Below are 17786 nucleotides of genomic sequence, written 5' to 3'. Positions count from 1 at the left end.
ACAATGAGGGGAGTCCGGACGTATCCATTTCCTTATTAAATTCAATAGATCTCGTACCCCACTGTATCGAATTTTCACTTTAACGTTATCTAATGTACTATTACCTATTAGACTGACGATATAATTCCTGCGTTTTAACATCTAGATTCTCATATTTACGCTACTTTCCAATGCGTGAATATATTATCTTTAGTACAACGGATCGCAGTAGAATAATCTGCATGGTTTTGTATGCTGTATTTTTAAATAGATACCGAATTCTTAATAATAAACATTAAACCGTTTCTCAAACTCATATTTTATATTGAAGATAGATTTAAAAACATCTAGTCTATAAAATTTGGAATAAATCAAATTGCTATATTTTTAAAGTCAAGCATGATTAATAAGATATTATAATTCAGTTGACGAACCAAAATAATATAGAAACGTTACTTTAATCAAGAAGACCGACCTCCCGTAATCCTAGCGCGAATAAGTTTCCCGCAGAAAATAAAAGTGTACACCTCTTAAATACCTCAGTGGGGTGAATTTCCCTCTACTGCCAGCCTTCGTCGATATACACAACCCAAAATAGCGCCACCGTTCGTGAAAATCAGTAACGACTCAGCTGTTTGAGGAGACGTGCGCTCAGTTCTCAATCTTTACCGTATTAATAATCATTCGGGTGTACAATGTAACATTACATAAAAAAACACGCGCCTAGAACAAGAACATATGTTAAATGCTTTATATCTCAAAAACCGCGATAATTAAACGGGAAATCTCACAGACTCCGGATCGATTCAACATAACATAGATATGTCCTAACCTAAAATACATCCGATATCTGGAAACTTGAATTTTGTTTGTTTATATACTTTGCGAAAATTCCTGGTGCTCGTTTGTTGTAAAATTCTATCGTAGTTAAATAGTTTTATCGGTGAATAGGCGCGTAGTAAATAATTCGTAAGTAGCGAGTACAAGTAGTGCATCCGCGTTAGAAAATGTTTCAAATTAAAGAACTTAAAACTAGTCATATTAAGCCACCTACATTCGCATCGAAAATAACCTCCATGGAAATAATATTCAATTTCGTACTCGTCCAATTCCATTAAACACGTGGTATTTCGGTAGTAAGAGAGTGATTGTACAGCTTATCAATGTTATCTTTCAGTTGAAAAACTAAAAGTGTTAATGTTTCGGAATCGATAAATAACAATCGATACTGTGGTGTTGTTTTTGGGACCGAAATAAACTAATAACAGCGACCAATTTTTTTCCATAAGAGTGGCAACAGGTGATGACCCAATGTCGATGCTTTGTTGTGTTATTTCAGAGTAAATTGTTGAGAGGTTTTCTGCTCTTTTTGCTGCAGAGGGCCGTAGGATAAATTAGTGCTTTCAACACAAAGTGTATGCCATTATTTACAGGGATAACAACGGGATAAGATATGCCAGCACAATAAAGTGATTGTGGAAAAATATTTTTGGGTTGGTATTTAGAAATAGATGATACATAATTAAATACTCTTTCGGATAATTGTTAAAATAACAGTTCCTATTCGACCTCCTTAATTAAATCGTTAAGGGATTCATTCCGATAACAACAGGTTTAAATAAATAATAGACAGTGTAAAATAAACCAACTGAAAGCCTTTTAAAAATATACTTGCAACGTTTGTGTACACAAAAATACTAAGGTCTTTATATCATAAAAATATTTTAAACTGTAAATTTAAAAATCACAGCCCTGTGATATTCTTGATTTATATTTTACTTTTAATTAAAACATTTGAATTACCTAACTTTAAACGTTTTCATGCACTTCTCTTCAGTTCTTTCTGTCTACTGCATTTTCTTTTTAATTATCAATACGGTGATCATCTTAAACATTCTATAAACATATTTTTCGTGGTCTACCTTTGCATCTCTTTTTCCTTTGTATACAAGAAAGCAAAGTTTTTGTTTCTTTTTTTAACCTATCTATATGTCCTAAATATCTTATTCTATGACTTCTACTTACTTTACTTAATCAGTAGACCCATTTGTACCTTTCGGTGTTGGGCCGTTTAAAATACAATTCATTACATTACACTATTTGACAGTCTTCTGAGGTATCCTAGCTCTATGACTTCTAATATTTACAAAATTCGTTTAATTCTTAGTTGACTTATCTCTCCCATTTCTCCAATCGGTCTATATTCGATTTTCTCAGTACTCATATATTACTTACGTACGTAATTGAAGGTTTGGTTATTGTTTTATAGTGTTATTTTACACTTTAATATTAGTGTTTCAAATACTTCGTAAGTTATATTAATTTTTGCTATTCTTAATTTATTTCACATCCTATATGTTCTTTGTTTTCACCCTAATTAACTTCATTGACTATCTTAATACTATATGTATCACATTTTTCCATGGATAATTTAAAACTTTTTCCATGTTTTATGTTTATTTCGCCGATTGTCATACCTTGACTTTTCTCTCGATTTAATATTAAATCCAGATGTCTTGTTTCTTTTATTATCTTTCTCACGAGTTTTTTTATTGCTTTTATTAATTTAATAATTATTATTATTAAATCATCAGCGAAGGGTTGAATTACGTAGCCTTTTATAATATCTAATATTGTTTCTTGTAGTTTTATCTCATTTTCTTAACTACTGCTTCACAATACAAGATTAAACAATACTGTTGATAGTGAGTCTTCCTGATTGAATCCTTCCTTTGATTCCAAATTTTTCTATTTAAACCCTTTTCAGGTTACTTCTTTTGTCATCACCTGCAGTTCCATCTTCACTCTTCTAATAATTGCATTTGGTATTCGCAATTTTCACAGTATTTTATAGATTTGTTTCATATTTACTTTATCGTAGGTTTGTGAAAAAATGGTAAACATCTAAACATCATATAGGTATAACACCAATTTGTTTTTCTAGCACCTGTTTAAATTTTTTTATATAAAATATTTTTTGATCTATTCTTTCTAAATCCTGCTTGATTTTCTCTCCACGATTCTTATTTTTGCTTTTATCCAATTTCTAAGTATTTTAGAGAATTTTACTATGAAAACCATGCCTCAAAAGTCATCATACAGCATTGGACCAATCCTTATTTGGGTCTGTAGACATTTATTTACCTTTCCGTATAATTTTAAACAATTTTTTGTAGAATTGGTGGATATATATATATATATATATATATATGTTTATATATTATTTATTTTATTTTCTAGAACATTAAGTTTATATTTTGTGAGAAAACTTTCTTGAGAATAGGTTCAGTTAAAATTAAATATTAAGGGTTTTTTATTTTAGTTGACATTTCGGCAGGTATTCCTTGTCTTTATCAAAATTATATCTTTATCGATTATTTTATCATAGAAAATAAATATATACTTACCATAAAATGTAAATGATTTAACATTAATAACATAATCCTTCATGAAATTTAAAAAAAAATCTATTCTCAAATTTATTGTCTTCTTGGCATTGTGTTAACATAAATTTCTTGATCTAAATAAGTGATTTATTGGAAAGTAATGTTTCAGGTTTTTTGGGTATTTAGTAAGGGGGCATTTAATAATATTTAAAGTATTTGTTTAGTTATTTCTGGGCAGTTGGTTGTTAAAACCAGTGCCAATAAAATACATACACACACATGCACACACACACACACACACACATACACACACACACACACACAGCGAAAGGTCGATTACAAAATGTTAAAATAAATTTTATTTAATAAATTTATGTCTATTTTGTCATTTATAGTATTTGGGCACTGATTGATGTGTACTTATTTTTCTTTTTTTGTGTGTTGTTCTACTTTTAAAAGTTTGTTTGCTCAAAATTGAAAGTGCGATATTGTTGACTTTCATGTGTGGTAAGGGTTGTCGCATTATTTTTATCGTATTTCTGTGAATTTAATCTAGAGTGTAGTTGCTGACTTGTTTGACCAATATAAACCCCTTGACATTCTTTACATGAAATTTCATAGACTATGTGTGTTTTCTTCGATAGTGTTTTAGTAGAAGTTTTACTCTTAAGTTTGCTAAAATTTTTATTAGTAAGGTTATATACTTTATGTGTGATCTGTATATTATATTTGAAAAATAAAAAAAAGATTGATTTGACTAAATAAACTATTTATTTTCCAAAAATAATATACAGTTAAAACAGAGATGATATAACCTTAATAATAAATATTATAGCAAACTACCCTTTCGAAAAAAAAACAGACAGTACATAAAATTTCATGTCAAGACTGTCAAAGAGTTCACATTGGTCAAACAAGTTAGCACTTACAATCTAGATTAAATTCACATAAATATGATAAAAATAATACGATATAATAGCTAATATAGAGTCCAAATTGCTTGATTTGTTTGATGCATATGTCATCCATACCAACAGATTTTCCATTTTTTATCTGAATTGTACTGTTGTGTAGTTTCTTTAGGATACACGGTGTACCAAGCAGTTATAAAAACGTTCTAAAAAATTTTCTTACAGTTTCTCTCTTATACATTGAAATAATGATAATCGTGTTTCTAATTTGTCATTGCTTGTAGGATTGCATACATGTTTCAGAAAGTCGATGAATTTCCTTTTTTTTTAATAAATCTCTGAGTTCAAACTTTTACTACTTCTGATGAATTTCCTTTTTTTTAATAAATCTCTGAGTTCAAACTTTTACTATTTCTTTTCACCTTGTTATTATTGCATTAACTTCTATTTTAGAAAGTAGGGTGTCGTGTAGTTTTCTTGTACCAAAATTTTGTTTTGTGCGTATTTAACCGACTTTTAAGTAGAATATGTAATTGTAGTTTTTATTATTTGGTAGAAAAAACACAAAAATGATTGTAGTATAATGGACCAGTATTTTAATGTTTAATTGACCTGGGAAAATCAAAGTAAAACTTAAAAAATATGTAATTCATCCTTTCTATAATAGAGAAGTTTCCTTGGCTATCATAAAAACTATTAAAAACATCTACGACAACAAAAAATTGAAAGTCAGAACAGATAAATAACTTACGGAAATAGACATATGCAACAGAATAAGACTCATCAAGCTCTATGCTATTATGTAAGTTAAAATAATCTATTACGCAGACGGTGCAATATTAATAGCCTACAAAGATTAGTTCGCAGATTCAACAGAGCAAAATTATTTAACATACCGATCTCATTTCAGAATACCAGAATAATAGTAATGAGTTAAGAACCAACAGGATGTAAATTAGAAATCAATTGCGTCAGCATTGAACAAATAATAAAAATAAAATATCTTGGAATTACACTTTCTAGCTATGTAGTCTGAGAGACAAGTGAGAGATCGAGTACAAAAAGCAAATACATGGACTGACAAGATGCCTTAATAATCATATTTGGCTAAAGCGATATATTAACACAGATTAAATCAAGAATTTATGAAGCCAGTATAATGAGTAAACACTAAACAGAAGAGCGTATTGGTCGATAGCGCAAAAAATGGAGTGACAACCTTCTATAAGGTTGTCACTCCATTGTCACACTATGTATAAGGTTATCAATCCACTAAGTAACAGAATCAGAATTGCTTAACTGCATTTTCTAAAAGTTGCATTTACTGTTAAACTTCCATTACGAAATCCGTCGTAATAATTTTGCATTACGATTTTTAATTTTGTCACATAACTTTTGTAACATAAATATCGATCATTAAAATATTTGAAATACCTCTGATCTTTCCATAGAAATTAGAATAGAATATAAGGGGACATATTGCACATCTAGAAGGTATGATAGCTCTGTTCTTTATATCTAACAGTTCCAAAGGGATCTATCCAAATCATAACATGTTTCGACCAATTAGAACTCACCAGAGAGTAATTGGTCGAAAACGAATTAAAAGAAAACATGCAGGACTTCCATTCGTATTTTGTATTACGGAGTAAAGTATGTACATAGATAAGTATGAATACCGTCTACTTTACAGTTTACATGACAGAAAATAAAAACCACTGTGTATCTTTGAACTGCATACCGACGGCGCTAAAATTTTAAGTGTCTCCATATCAGAAAAAAATTTCTGTAATTTTCGTTCTTTTCTGTAATTTTTTTTTATTTTTTTCGTGTACTTACTGCTCATTCTGCATTAAGAAGACATGAATAAAAATTTAAAGGAGTCTATTGGCCTTCTAGACCATTCCCAAGTGCAACCTGTAAGATATTTTGTGTAAACCCTGCATCTATATTTAGTCTAATAGATCAAGACTTCTAAGGAAGCATATTATTCATTTAGTACAAATATTTGGTAAAAAGACCTGTTTCAAGTAATGTACTACAATATGTTCGGATATCTGTGTCTATTGAGGACACTTCAATCAGTAATCATACTGATTTCGGCCTTCTAATGTCCAAGAGTAATTTTGTGCAGTAAGCCGAAGGTTGTAACAACCTTTTTGCTTGTCTTTGGCCTGAAATATTTTCCCAGTATCTACACTTAGTTCCTTCTCTCATTTTCGGGCATTATCTACTATGTGGATTTTTGGTACACCGCAGAATAGCTCTGGTCAAATAAAAGTTGTGTTGCTCATTCTTTAGCAAGACTATCAGCAATCTCAGCAAAAATTCCTTTATACCATGCCAGCTACAGCAAAGTTACTTTGTTGTGCCGTGCCAATTGTTTAAGGGACTGTTTGCAGTTCCAAGCTAATATTAACTCATAAGTACCTTTAGTGCAACTAAACTGTTGCACTAAAGGTACTGGTACTAAAGGTTTCCTCTGTCTGAGTAAATAAATATGTTGGGTAAATTACGGCGTTTTTAGCCACACTTGAGCACAGAATCGATTGCTAGCAGGTCTGCTTGAAAATGTATTATAGTGTAGGATATGACGGTTTTCTCCTCAGAATTCTTTTTATATGTATGGATTTGCTTTAAATTTTGACAGCAGGTAGATTATAGCACGCGGATCAAAATCTTATCTTAAATCTTAAACCAATATGTTCTATTTATCTGTGGGAGGTTACCCCCCTAATGCAGGGGTGGAAAAAGTAAAAAAAAAACATGATAGTGGATATAATAGTGCATTTTAAGACAAAAATATGCCTTAAAGTTTTTTCGAAAAGTCAATATTTTTGGAGTTATTCGTGACTAAAAGTAAAGATTACACGTCAAAAATTTTTAAAAGACTTTTTGCGAAGAACTTGAAAAATTTAGATTTTATAGGAAAAACTGTTTGGATGTAAAATGAAGCTTATAAAACAAAGTGATTCGTGTTTTATTATTACCGTAAACTTAATGTTAACAACGTTATGGCGGTTTGAAAGTATACTTTTATTCATACATATAAAAATCCAAATATATGATGTTGAATAACCGGAAAACGGTAAGTTTTTCATGGAAAACGTTTTAAGAAAACCTTTTAAATGATTACTTGTGAAAGTAATGTTTATGAAAATTAAGGTAAGTTATAAATAAAATAATATCCACTTATTTTTTTAAAACAGTCACGAATAACTCAAAAAATATTGACTTTTGGAAAAAATTAAAAAAAAACATTTTTGTCTTAAAATTCTCTATTCTAGCCACTACTATGATTTTTCTTAATAAACTTTTTCCACCCCGAGTTAAGATGGACCCCCAAAAAAAAAGCACAAATTGCCATAGGATAAATTTTGATCTTTAAGGTAGTTTTTAATTACTGTCAAAATTTTAAGAAAATCGATGCATATAAAAAAATTCAGAGATTTTCTACTGTTTGTAATTTCCGCGATTTCGTTTTGTGTTAACTCACACTCGCTTATATTTGTGGTGAGTAGATGATCAGTTCGATGGACCAGTTTTAATTCTAGAGCCATTCTCCTTACACAATAATAATAATAAGTCAAAATTACATTTTACATTTGTTTTTTAACGTTTCGATTTTTAATCTGGAAATCGTTATAAAAAAAAATCTTAAATCCTAAATAAGTAAGAATTTGTGATCTTTCCCAATTGGTGCTCTGTTACTTAACTTAAAGATGCCAGAAGAAAACAGTTATAGGATGTCTTTGACCACAGTATTTAGATATTATGCATAGCCCAGCGCATGAAAACCTTTGTTGTTAAAAGATCATTAACCACTATAAACCACTGTAGAGGTAATAAGACTCCTTAAAGACTAACTTTTACTGATCTTATAGTGCCGTCTGATCTTCTTGGTAGGTAATTATCATTCTAATACTAATTTTCTTCTCGAAGATCAGAGACTTAAATAGCGACTGATACGTAGTTCACTACCAAACTAAATAGTTGCTAGCTACTCATGTTCATTCCGTAGTATTTTTAAAAATTTTTTAAACTGAATTTATCTCACGTGCTGAACATATAAAGAAAAAAAATACTTTCTGAAACTATTTTTAATATATGTAAATAGTATAGTAATGGAGTCCTTTCGTAATATTGTTTAGTTATTTTTGGACTAGTAATTTTGCCTGTCGAGATGCGACGGGAGATCCAATCAACTATCGTATACTGTCATTTCGTTAAATTTTTTTTGACCGCTCCAATTTTTTTGACTTCCCCAATTTCTCTCCTGTGTCTCCTTCTAATTTTTCCTATATATATATATATATATATATATATATATATATATATATATATATATATATATATATATATATATATATATATATATATATATAGGTTCTTGAACTCCTAAGTGGAGCATAGAGCTTTAGTGAAAACGCGCCATCGCGTTCTATTTTGCGCTAAGACCTTCACCTCATTCCAAGACTTCCATGATGGACGAGATAAGAGGTCAAAGAAAGATCTTTTCCACGTTTGTACTGGGTGATTTTTTTTTCTTCGTTGGGGATTCCACTCTAGGGCAATCTTTGCAATACTGGAATTATTTTTTCTGAGTGTGTGACCAATCCAACCCTACTTTACTTACTTTACTTGATGTTTTACCCTTTTTTGTTCGGTCAGGTGTAGTAGATCTTCGTTTCTGATGATGTTGAGCCAGAAAATACGAACAATTCGTCGTAGACATTTATTAATAAATACCTGCAGTTTATCTGTAAGGGTTTTTGTCACTTTCCAGGTTTCACATCCGTAGAGTATGACACACATGATATTTGACTGGAATATAAGGATCTTTGTCCTTGTAGTATACTCGACAGATCTCGAAACAGGGTTGAGCATGCTGAAAGCCTGTTGAGATTTTCGTATTCTTATACGACTATCGTCCTCTGTACCTCCACTTTCTGTTATGACACTTCCAAGATACGTAAAGTTTTCCACATTTTCAATTTGCATGTTGTTGATAGTAAGTAGCATGTTGTTTCTTGCATTTCTAATTTCTCCTGACTCCCTCTATTTTTTTTTAGTAAGCGGGAATAAGTTCCTCATATAATTCCCCAATCATTTCTTAATTCGGAGTAAACTCATTCATGGGAGTAAACGCACTTACAGGAGCCAGTTCGTTGCACTTTGGATGCAGCATGTGTAAAATTCAGATTATATGCAGGAATGAAATAAACACGAAAAAAAAAAAACAAAAATTACTTTAAATCGTTGATTTACTCATTCGTGGCAACTCATAGTTATTTTCAAAATTGGTTAAATATAAAATAGAAATTATTCATAATTTACGTTTTCATCATTATCTTGTATTTATGTTTAATTATTTCATCTTGATTATCATTATATTTTATTAAAATGGTTTTGAAAAATCAGAAAGTGATATAATAAGTTTTTGTGAAAATATCACAAAAAGTGATATTTATTTTATTTTATTTGACTCGATTTGATTTTACTTAATGTTATTTAGTCACTTTCGAAAATAAGCTCAACATAAGTCGTCTTATGAAATCGATATAAGTACAAAAACCATCGTATGTACCTTCTTGCATGTAAACCAGATAAACATAAGCTAACATAAAGCTTTAAATTATTTTGCGCAATAAATCTTACGTTAAAATTACAGCCAACAATATTTTTGGCAATTTCGCAAAAAAACTAATCTTATTACAATAATTACAACAAGTAGTATATCAAGTCAGAGAGAAGAAGATAATATTGGGGGATTTAAACGCTTGAATAGGCAATCAAGTAATACCCGGCAATAAACAAAAACAACGAGAACGTTAAAAACGAAAATGGAGAACTAATGATCAACTTCTGCACGAATAACGAAGTATAAACAACACATTTTTTGACCACAAAGACCAACACATATACATTTAATTACACCCGTGGACAAAGATCTATGAAAGATTATGTTATAACTAACAGAGATATACATCCATCGAAAATAATCGATGAAAGATGCCTCAACTCAGCAGATGTAGGTAGCGACCATAGCCTAGTATTGTGTAAAATAAGAATCATCCTGAAATAGTTCCCATCCAAGAGAGCGGCGCCATCAAAAACAAAAATCAAAGTCGAAGGACTAAATACGGAATCCACGAAATACTTATACAGGAAAAGAATATCAGAGAAGATCACTGGGAATGAAATATTAGAAAACGATAACATCGAGGAAAGCTGGGAAAAACTTAAAAATAACATAACTAACCCAGCAACAGAATCACTTGGAGAGGGAAAAGTACCGAACACTAACATATCAAAATAGAAAACACCATGGTTTAGAGAGGAAGTGAAGACAAAATGTGAAGAAAAGAAGAAAGCCTTTTTACAATACAGAACACAGCAAACACAACAGGCATACAACCACTATAAACGAATCAGAAATGAAACGAATACTTTTGTTAGACAAATAACAAATGAACACTGGCAGAGTTTCTCAAAACAGATGGAACACGACTTCTACGAAACACAAAAAGAAATGTGGAGAATGATCAGAGGACAGAGAAAAGAGATGAACGAACTAATAAAAACGAAACACATTCAGAAGAAAAGATGAGTAGACTACTTTCGATCCCTATTTGCTAAAGGTGACGATAATGAACCAGCAACACCAGAGGTGAAGACAAACGAAGGAATACATATTGATGAGGAAGAGGTAAAGGAAGCACTAAGGAAATTGAAAAATAGAAAATCACCAGGAGAGGACAGAATACCGAACGAATTCCTAAAGTACGGAGGATCAGATCTGACCAAACAACTATTAAAAATAATCCAAAAAATAATAGAACAAAACAGAATTCGTTAAGAATGGAGATCAAGCAGCCTAATACCTCTCTTCAAAAAGGGAGAAAAATCGGACCCGGAAAATTACAGAGGAATTAATTTATTAAACACAACACTAAAATTAATAACCAAAGTGATAACAAATAAACTAAGTGAAATTATAACACTAGCAGAAAAACAACAAAGTTTTAGGTCGGGAAGATCATGCACCGACGCTATACTTATAATGAGGCAAGTGTAAGAGAAATCATTACAATACAACAAACCGGCATATTTATGTTTCGTGGATCTTATGAAGACATTTGGCCGGGTCAAATTAAAAGACGTTATCCACTAACTGTACGCAAGAGAGATACCTCTAGGAATAATCAAAACGATCGAAAATATCTACCAAAACAACACAATAAAAGTAAAAGTAGAAGAAGAACTAACCGACCCTATTGAAGCTGGCAATGGGATAAGACAGGGAGATTCCCTGAGTCCTCTATTGTTCAACCTGATTATGGATGAAATAATAAAAAAAGTAAGAACTAAAAAAGGATACCAAATGGGAAAAAACCAACTTAAAATAATTTGCTATGCAGACGACGCAATACTACTCTCTCAAAGTGAAGATGATTTACAACATACGTTGCACCAATTTAATATAACTGCCAGAACATTTAACATGTTAATTTCCCCAAAAAAGACAAAATGCATGGTTACAACAGCAAATTTACTAAGATGCAAATTAGAGCTGAAAGGACAGATAATAGAACAAGTGATGAAGTTTAAATATCTAGGCATCACATTATCTAGCTACGGAAAGCTCAAAACTGAAGTGGAAGATCAAGTGAATAGAGCAAACAGAGCCGCAGGCTGCCTAAATGAAACAATATGGAGAAATAAACATATCGGGAAAGAAACGAAAGGCAGAATTTACAAAACAGTCATCCAGAGAGGACAAAAAGGATCTTAGAAACATCAGGGATGAAAACACTTCATCTCTGATGAAACATCAAGAACTGGGTAAAAAATGGAAGAGTAGAATGGAACGATCATATAAGCCGAATGACAACAAATAGAGTAGTAAAGACGGCAAGAGATGGTTCCTCAATAGAAAGACGATCAGTAGAAAGATCACGAAAACGATGGAACGACAACTTACTGGAGGCACATTGAAAAACAGATAGAGTCATGTCTACATAAAAAGAAGAAGAAGAACCTACTGGAGGCACATTGAAAAACAGGCAGAATCATGTCTATATAAAAAGAAGAAGATGAAGAGAAGAAGATTGACTTAATAGGTTGAAATATCAGTTGGTAGTTGGGATTTCTTTCCTAGGTGGCGCTAGGAGTTTAAATCAAAACTAACATAAAGCTTTAAATTATTTTTCTTATTAAATGAAAATTACAATAACCAATATTATTAATTATATTAATATGTAATTAATATTATTAGTATTATTAATTAAACGTGTCGTTTCACGAACAAAATATGATCGAAATGTCAGATGTTGGGAGTTCAGATTTCTTTCTTAGGTAAGTTACTTACCGTACCGGATAAACAGTGTGACTTGTCGTCCTAGCCTTTTATATAAATATATATTATTTGATCGTATAAAGAAAATCAAGAGACGTTTAAATTAGCCTGAGTGACTTTAACGTTAAAATTGGCAACGGGAGATACGATGAATATGTTCGAGGATACGGACATGGAACAAAAAACAAAACCCCCCTAGGGGGGTTACCGATAGAAATCCCCACAAGACAACAAAGAGTGACTAGTCAGAAATCATATAGCTTAGATGGATATATTAGATAGATCAGAGCAACAGTTCCGAAAGTACGCCTAGCCATAACGATTTACAACCCTCGAAACGAACATGCCTTAAAGAAGAAGACAAACTTTGCACTTTTTATTTCGCAGATTGGTTTTCGCTACAGATTAGGCATACTATGTTATCAGATACTATTTTTAGAAGACTTTTTTTTGTGGCATAGACTTTCGTCATTCAGCCAGTCTTGAAAGGTTATAATATATTCCTTAAGAAAGTATATACATATAAGTACAGATTATTTCTCCCAGACAAATGCACAGCGATATCCCTAAAACGAAATAGACGAATAATTAATAGATGAACACGTCGAAGGAAAATACAAGGACACTCGCTTCTCGTCTAGGGGCCCGTCAAGACATTTATTTTAACAGACAAACAATACTGGACCACTGATAAGGTATTGTTACATATAGGATAAACAAAGGGTATAAGTCTAACCCTATACACGCTCATGAAAGTTTTCATGAACGAGTACCAGATTTATAAAGCTATGCATGTGTCTGACAAAAATTCTATAATTAAATTATATATTGTTACAGAACCTATAGCTAACAAGGACTGTATATTATATGGAGCGTATGTATTGCATTTAGTTAATTTTGTATACAGGGAGTTTGAATGCTGAATAAATTTAGGACATTCAAAGAAGATGTGATCGAGGTCACCTAGCTTACCGCAATGTTTGCAACTATCACCATCGATGACTTTTATTTTAAATAAATGGCATGGGTAGCATGCATGTCCAAAGCGTATTCGATTTATAGTAGTAATATATTTACGAGGAGCTTAGAAATTCTGAAACCAGGTTGTTTGAGGTATAATTGGTTGTAAAGAGGTATACCTTTTATGGTTTGTAGAACAGTAATGTTTTCATTGCTCTTTCCATCTAAGTTGCTGATTTTTTTTGAAAATCGTAGTAAAATCTGATGTATTAAGCATATATTTCAACGTAGAGCCAGTTGTTACACTCATTTTAGCTAAATGATCTACATATTCATTATGTTTGGGACCAATATGTGCTTTGACCCAAATAAATTTTATGTTGACTCCAGTCGATGATAAATGATACAATCGATCTTTTATTTCAAATATGTAGGGGTTGCTAAATGTTGAGGGCAATTCAATGTTTTTTATGCTCTGCAAAACTGAAAGGCAATCTGACAGAATTAATGTTTTGCTTTGTATCTGTTAAGATTGTCTTTTTGGTTTTACCGGCGACAATTTTTGGTGGTCAAAACAGATTTAGACAAAACTTGACTTATATAGGTTTTTGTTGTTCTCCTTATCGTAAGTCAGCAAAACATTAACTTTGTTTTGTGTGTAATTTAATAATCGTAAACAACAACGTAAACAACTAAATCGTAAACTCAATTGTTTATTTTTTTAGAAATTTCTCCCAGAAGGGCTCAGTAATTTCCTTTTAAGTACAAAATTTAGTTACTTTTTAAGTGTTTAAAGCTGTTAACATAAATCAATTTAATAACATTAAGAATATATCATAACATTAAGACTATATATACAGGGTGGTCCTTAAGTAATTGTACAAAAAGAAATAGTAGATTCTACACTTTAAAATATTACGATTTAAGCCAAATTGCTTTAATAAAATGTTGATATTAAGAAAGATACAGGGTGTTAAAGTGCAAATTTAAAATTTTATTTTTCGCTATAACTTTCATGTTTGTAAACATTTATCTATAAAAATTTACAACTGGGTGCTTTTAAATATCAGAACTTATAATTTGATGCACACTTTGATGTAGCTGATAAAGGGCGCCGCATATGCTATATATGTGGCATAAATTTGCACTTAACTTTTTTGCTCTTTAAGTTACCTGTATTTTGGATAAAAAATATTAAAGATATATTATTTTAACAAAAAAAAGTTATACATGTTAATAACTTCAAAACTCAACAGTTTTCGAGATAACCGCATTTTACCAATCAGCTGCATAATTCTGATTTAAGGCAGTTACTCCAGGCAACGAAGAAAAAATAGACAAAAACATTAATACTTCTGAATTTTGGTATAAAATACCTTTAACTAAAGTTAATAGTTAACGAAATATTAAATAAAATAAATATATCAGCAGGATAATTATTAATGATAGGATTTGACAAAAAACAGAATAATACGATTTTACATCAAACATTTTACTTTTTATGTTAAATTAAAGTCATAATTAAAACATTTTGTTTACAAACCAAATTAAGAAATAGTTAAACTAAACAACATAACTTTTTGTCAAAAAAAAGTGTTCGATATGTCCACCATTTTCTTTAATTCATTTGTCAATATATTCCATAAAAGATCGTCTCATATTAAATAGCATCATTGGTTCTAAAGAAACTGCTGCAGTATTTATTTCTTCCCATAGTTGGTTGCGAATGTTATGGGATTCTTATAGACGCGTTGTTTTAATGCGCCCCATATACCAAAATCAAGCGGATTAAATTCTGGGCTACTTGGTGGCTATAATGTATAATGGATGAATATATTCTTTTGGATACATATCCAAATCTTATGATATATTATGAAACTACATCTTATTTGTCGCAGAGGTTAAATAATGTATTAAACTGTGATGTATCTCGTTCATTGGTTACTTATATACATACGGAATAACCTATCGATGACATTACTTATTTATATGATTACGTTACAGCTTACGAGTAACTATAATTACATCTCAAACAAATGGACTATTATGATTTACTAATGAACTAATATTATGCTGAACTAAAGTGCCTGTGAGTTTATTATATTTATAACAATATCTGATATTAGGCCAACGATGATGTTTTTGTAAAAATGCTGAATTTTAAGGTTAGATTTGTAGCAAAAGTATTTGAAACAAGACACAATGAATTGTTTAATACCTGTGCTCTAGTTTCTATTTGTCCTTATAAAAATGAGTAAACAATTTACGTAATAAATAGTAAGTATTCTTTGCACATTTTTTATGAATTAAATAATTATATCAATATCTCACCACATTGTCAAGGAATATGACTACCACGACCAATCCAACGTTTAGAAAAGTTGTATTCAAGTATGTTCTAACTGCTTTCTCTCTAGAATATGGTGGTGTACCATCTTGCATAAACTACATATTTTGTTTTTTCAGCATTTTACAATAGAGAAAAAGTAATACAACGCCATTATAGAAACTTAAGAAGCGATAGAAAAAGGAAATTGTAAACATGATGACGGCTAACGTCTGAATACGGACACGGTACCTAAAGAAGAAGATGAAGAATCTTTTCTACAATAAGACATTTAGCACCCATATCAAAGCATTTTGTGATGTTACATTATCATCTTTGAGTTGTTTTAATAAGAATAAACTATGAATTATGCTTATCTACAGGTATTCAGTGCTTTAAAATAATGTATCTTAAATATTTTTTAACACAAATAGAGCTAACTGGAAGAGCAAAAAAGTTAAGCGCAAATTTATGCCACACATATGGCATATGTGGCGCCCTCTGTTAGTTACATTAAAGTATGTATAAAATTCTAATTTATCCTACTCAAAAGCATCCAACTGTAAATTTTTGTCCAAAAATATTTACAAACGTAAAGTTATAGAGAAAAATAAAATTTTAAATTTCCACCTTAAAACCCTTTATCTTTCTTAATATCAACATTTTATTAAAGCAAGTTGGCTTAAATCGTAATATTTTAAAGTGCAGAATCTACGGTTTCTGTTTGTACAATTACTTAAGGACCACCCTGTGTATATATATAAAGTTTTCCGCCCTTCCTACAATTTGTTCCATTCAAACATTATGGGAAAAATGTTTGCTATGCACCTTTAAAGTATGTCCGTGACATTATTTAATAGCTTTGGTGAAATAATGCATGTCGTGAAGAGTTTTCATTTGCCCGATTTTTACACAATTCTTATTCGTCTTTCTTAGAAAACTGCGAAATTGCTTTTAAATGGTTACATTTCATGAATATTCAAAAATTTTAGTTTTTAAAGTAAATAATGCTTTTTTATAACTTTAACTTTGATTTTTTATTCTGTTTGTTAATGTTATATTAAGCTGATTGTGTTGATAATGAGCCATTATCGTATTGTTAAACTTTTTAATAAATCACTTAATACTTTCAAAATTACGTAGCGAGGAAAACTTTTTCTTTAACTTTCGTAATCTATTATATTATGTTGTTTTTTGTAGGTATCGAAATGATCAGAATTATCAAACCTTATTTTCTACATTCAGTTTTTCTTTTTTTTTTATTTTAAGTCCACATTTAATAATTTTTATGCATATTAAACCTTTTTTTAATATAATAATCATTACTTCTTGCAACAGACGTTAGCGTGGAACACGTGCAGGTGATCATATATATATATATATATATATATATATATATATATATATATATATATATATATATATATATATATATAAAATAAAGTTTTATTTTGGGGTTGCAGTCATTAATAGGGCAGGAAAGTGAAACTCTTTGTTCTTTATCTAGCTTTCTCAAAATTTATTTGCTTCTTCAGGATATGCTAAAATATGGTATCAGTAAATATAATGAAATTAAAATTAAATAGCATTGTATAAAACTAGTATAAAAACTTACAACATGAGGTTAATCCATTAAATTTTCAAATTTACAAAACATTAAAACTTAACTTATTAAAATTATCTAGTTATGTAAGTACAATATTTTAATTTTAATTTTATTTAATTTTGTACAAATTCATTTGTATTTGTACAAAATTAAATAAAATTAAAATATTGTACTTACATAACTAGATAATTTTAATAAGTTAAGTTTTAATGTTTTGTAAATTTGAAAATTTAATGGATTAACCTCATGTTGTAAGTTT

The 17786-nt window shown here is 30.3% G+C and overlaps 1 long non-coding RNA gene across 1 annotated transcript in view; it reads left to right on the top strand.

The window, feature by feature from the left end:
- Positions 1-593: 593 nt before the first annotated feature.
- Positions 594-17786, top strand: part of LOC140435913 (uncharacterized) — a 250071-nt gene continuing 232878 nt past the window's right edge. The window contains exon 1 of the long non-coding RNA XR_011950234.1: positions 594-1279. This is a non-coding gene — a long non-coding RNA (uncharacterized lncRNA). The remainder of the gene's footprint in view (positions 1280-17786) is intronic.

The sequence above is a fragment of the Diabrotica undecimpunctata genome, chromosome 3, assembly GCF_040954645.1.
Source record: "Diabrotica undecimpunctata isolate CICGRU chromosome 3, icDiaUnde3, whole genome shotgun sequence".
NCBI lineage: Eukaryota > Metazoa > Arthropoda > Insecta > Coleoptera > Chrysomelidae > Diabrotica > Diabrotica undecimpunctata.
Note: the sequence above shows the minus strand (reverse complement) of the source record. Positions and strands in the feature narration are given on the sequence as shown.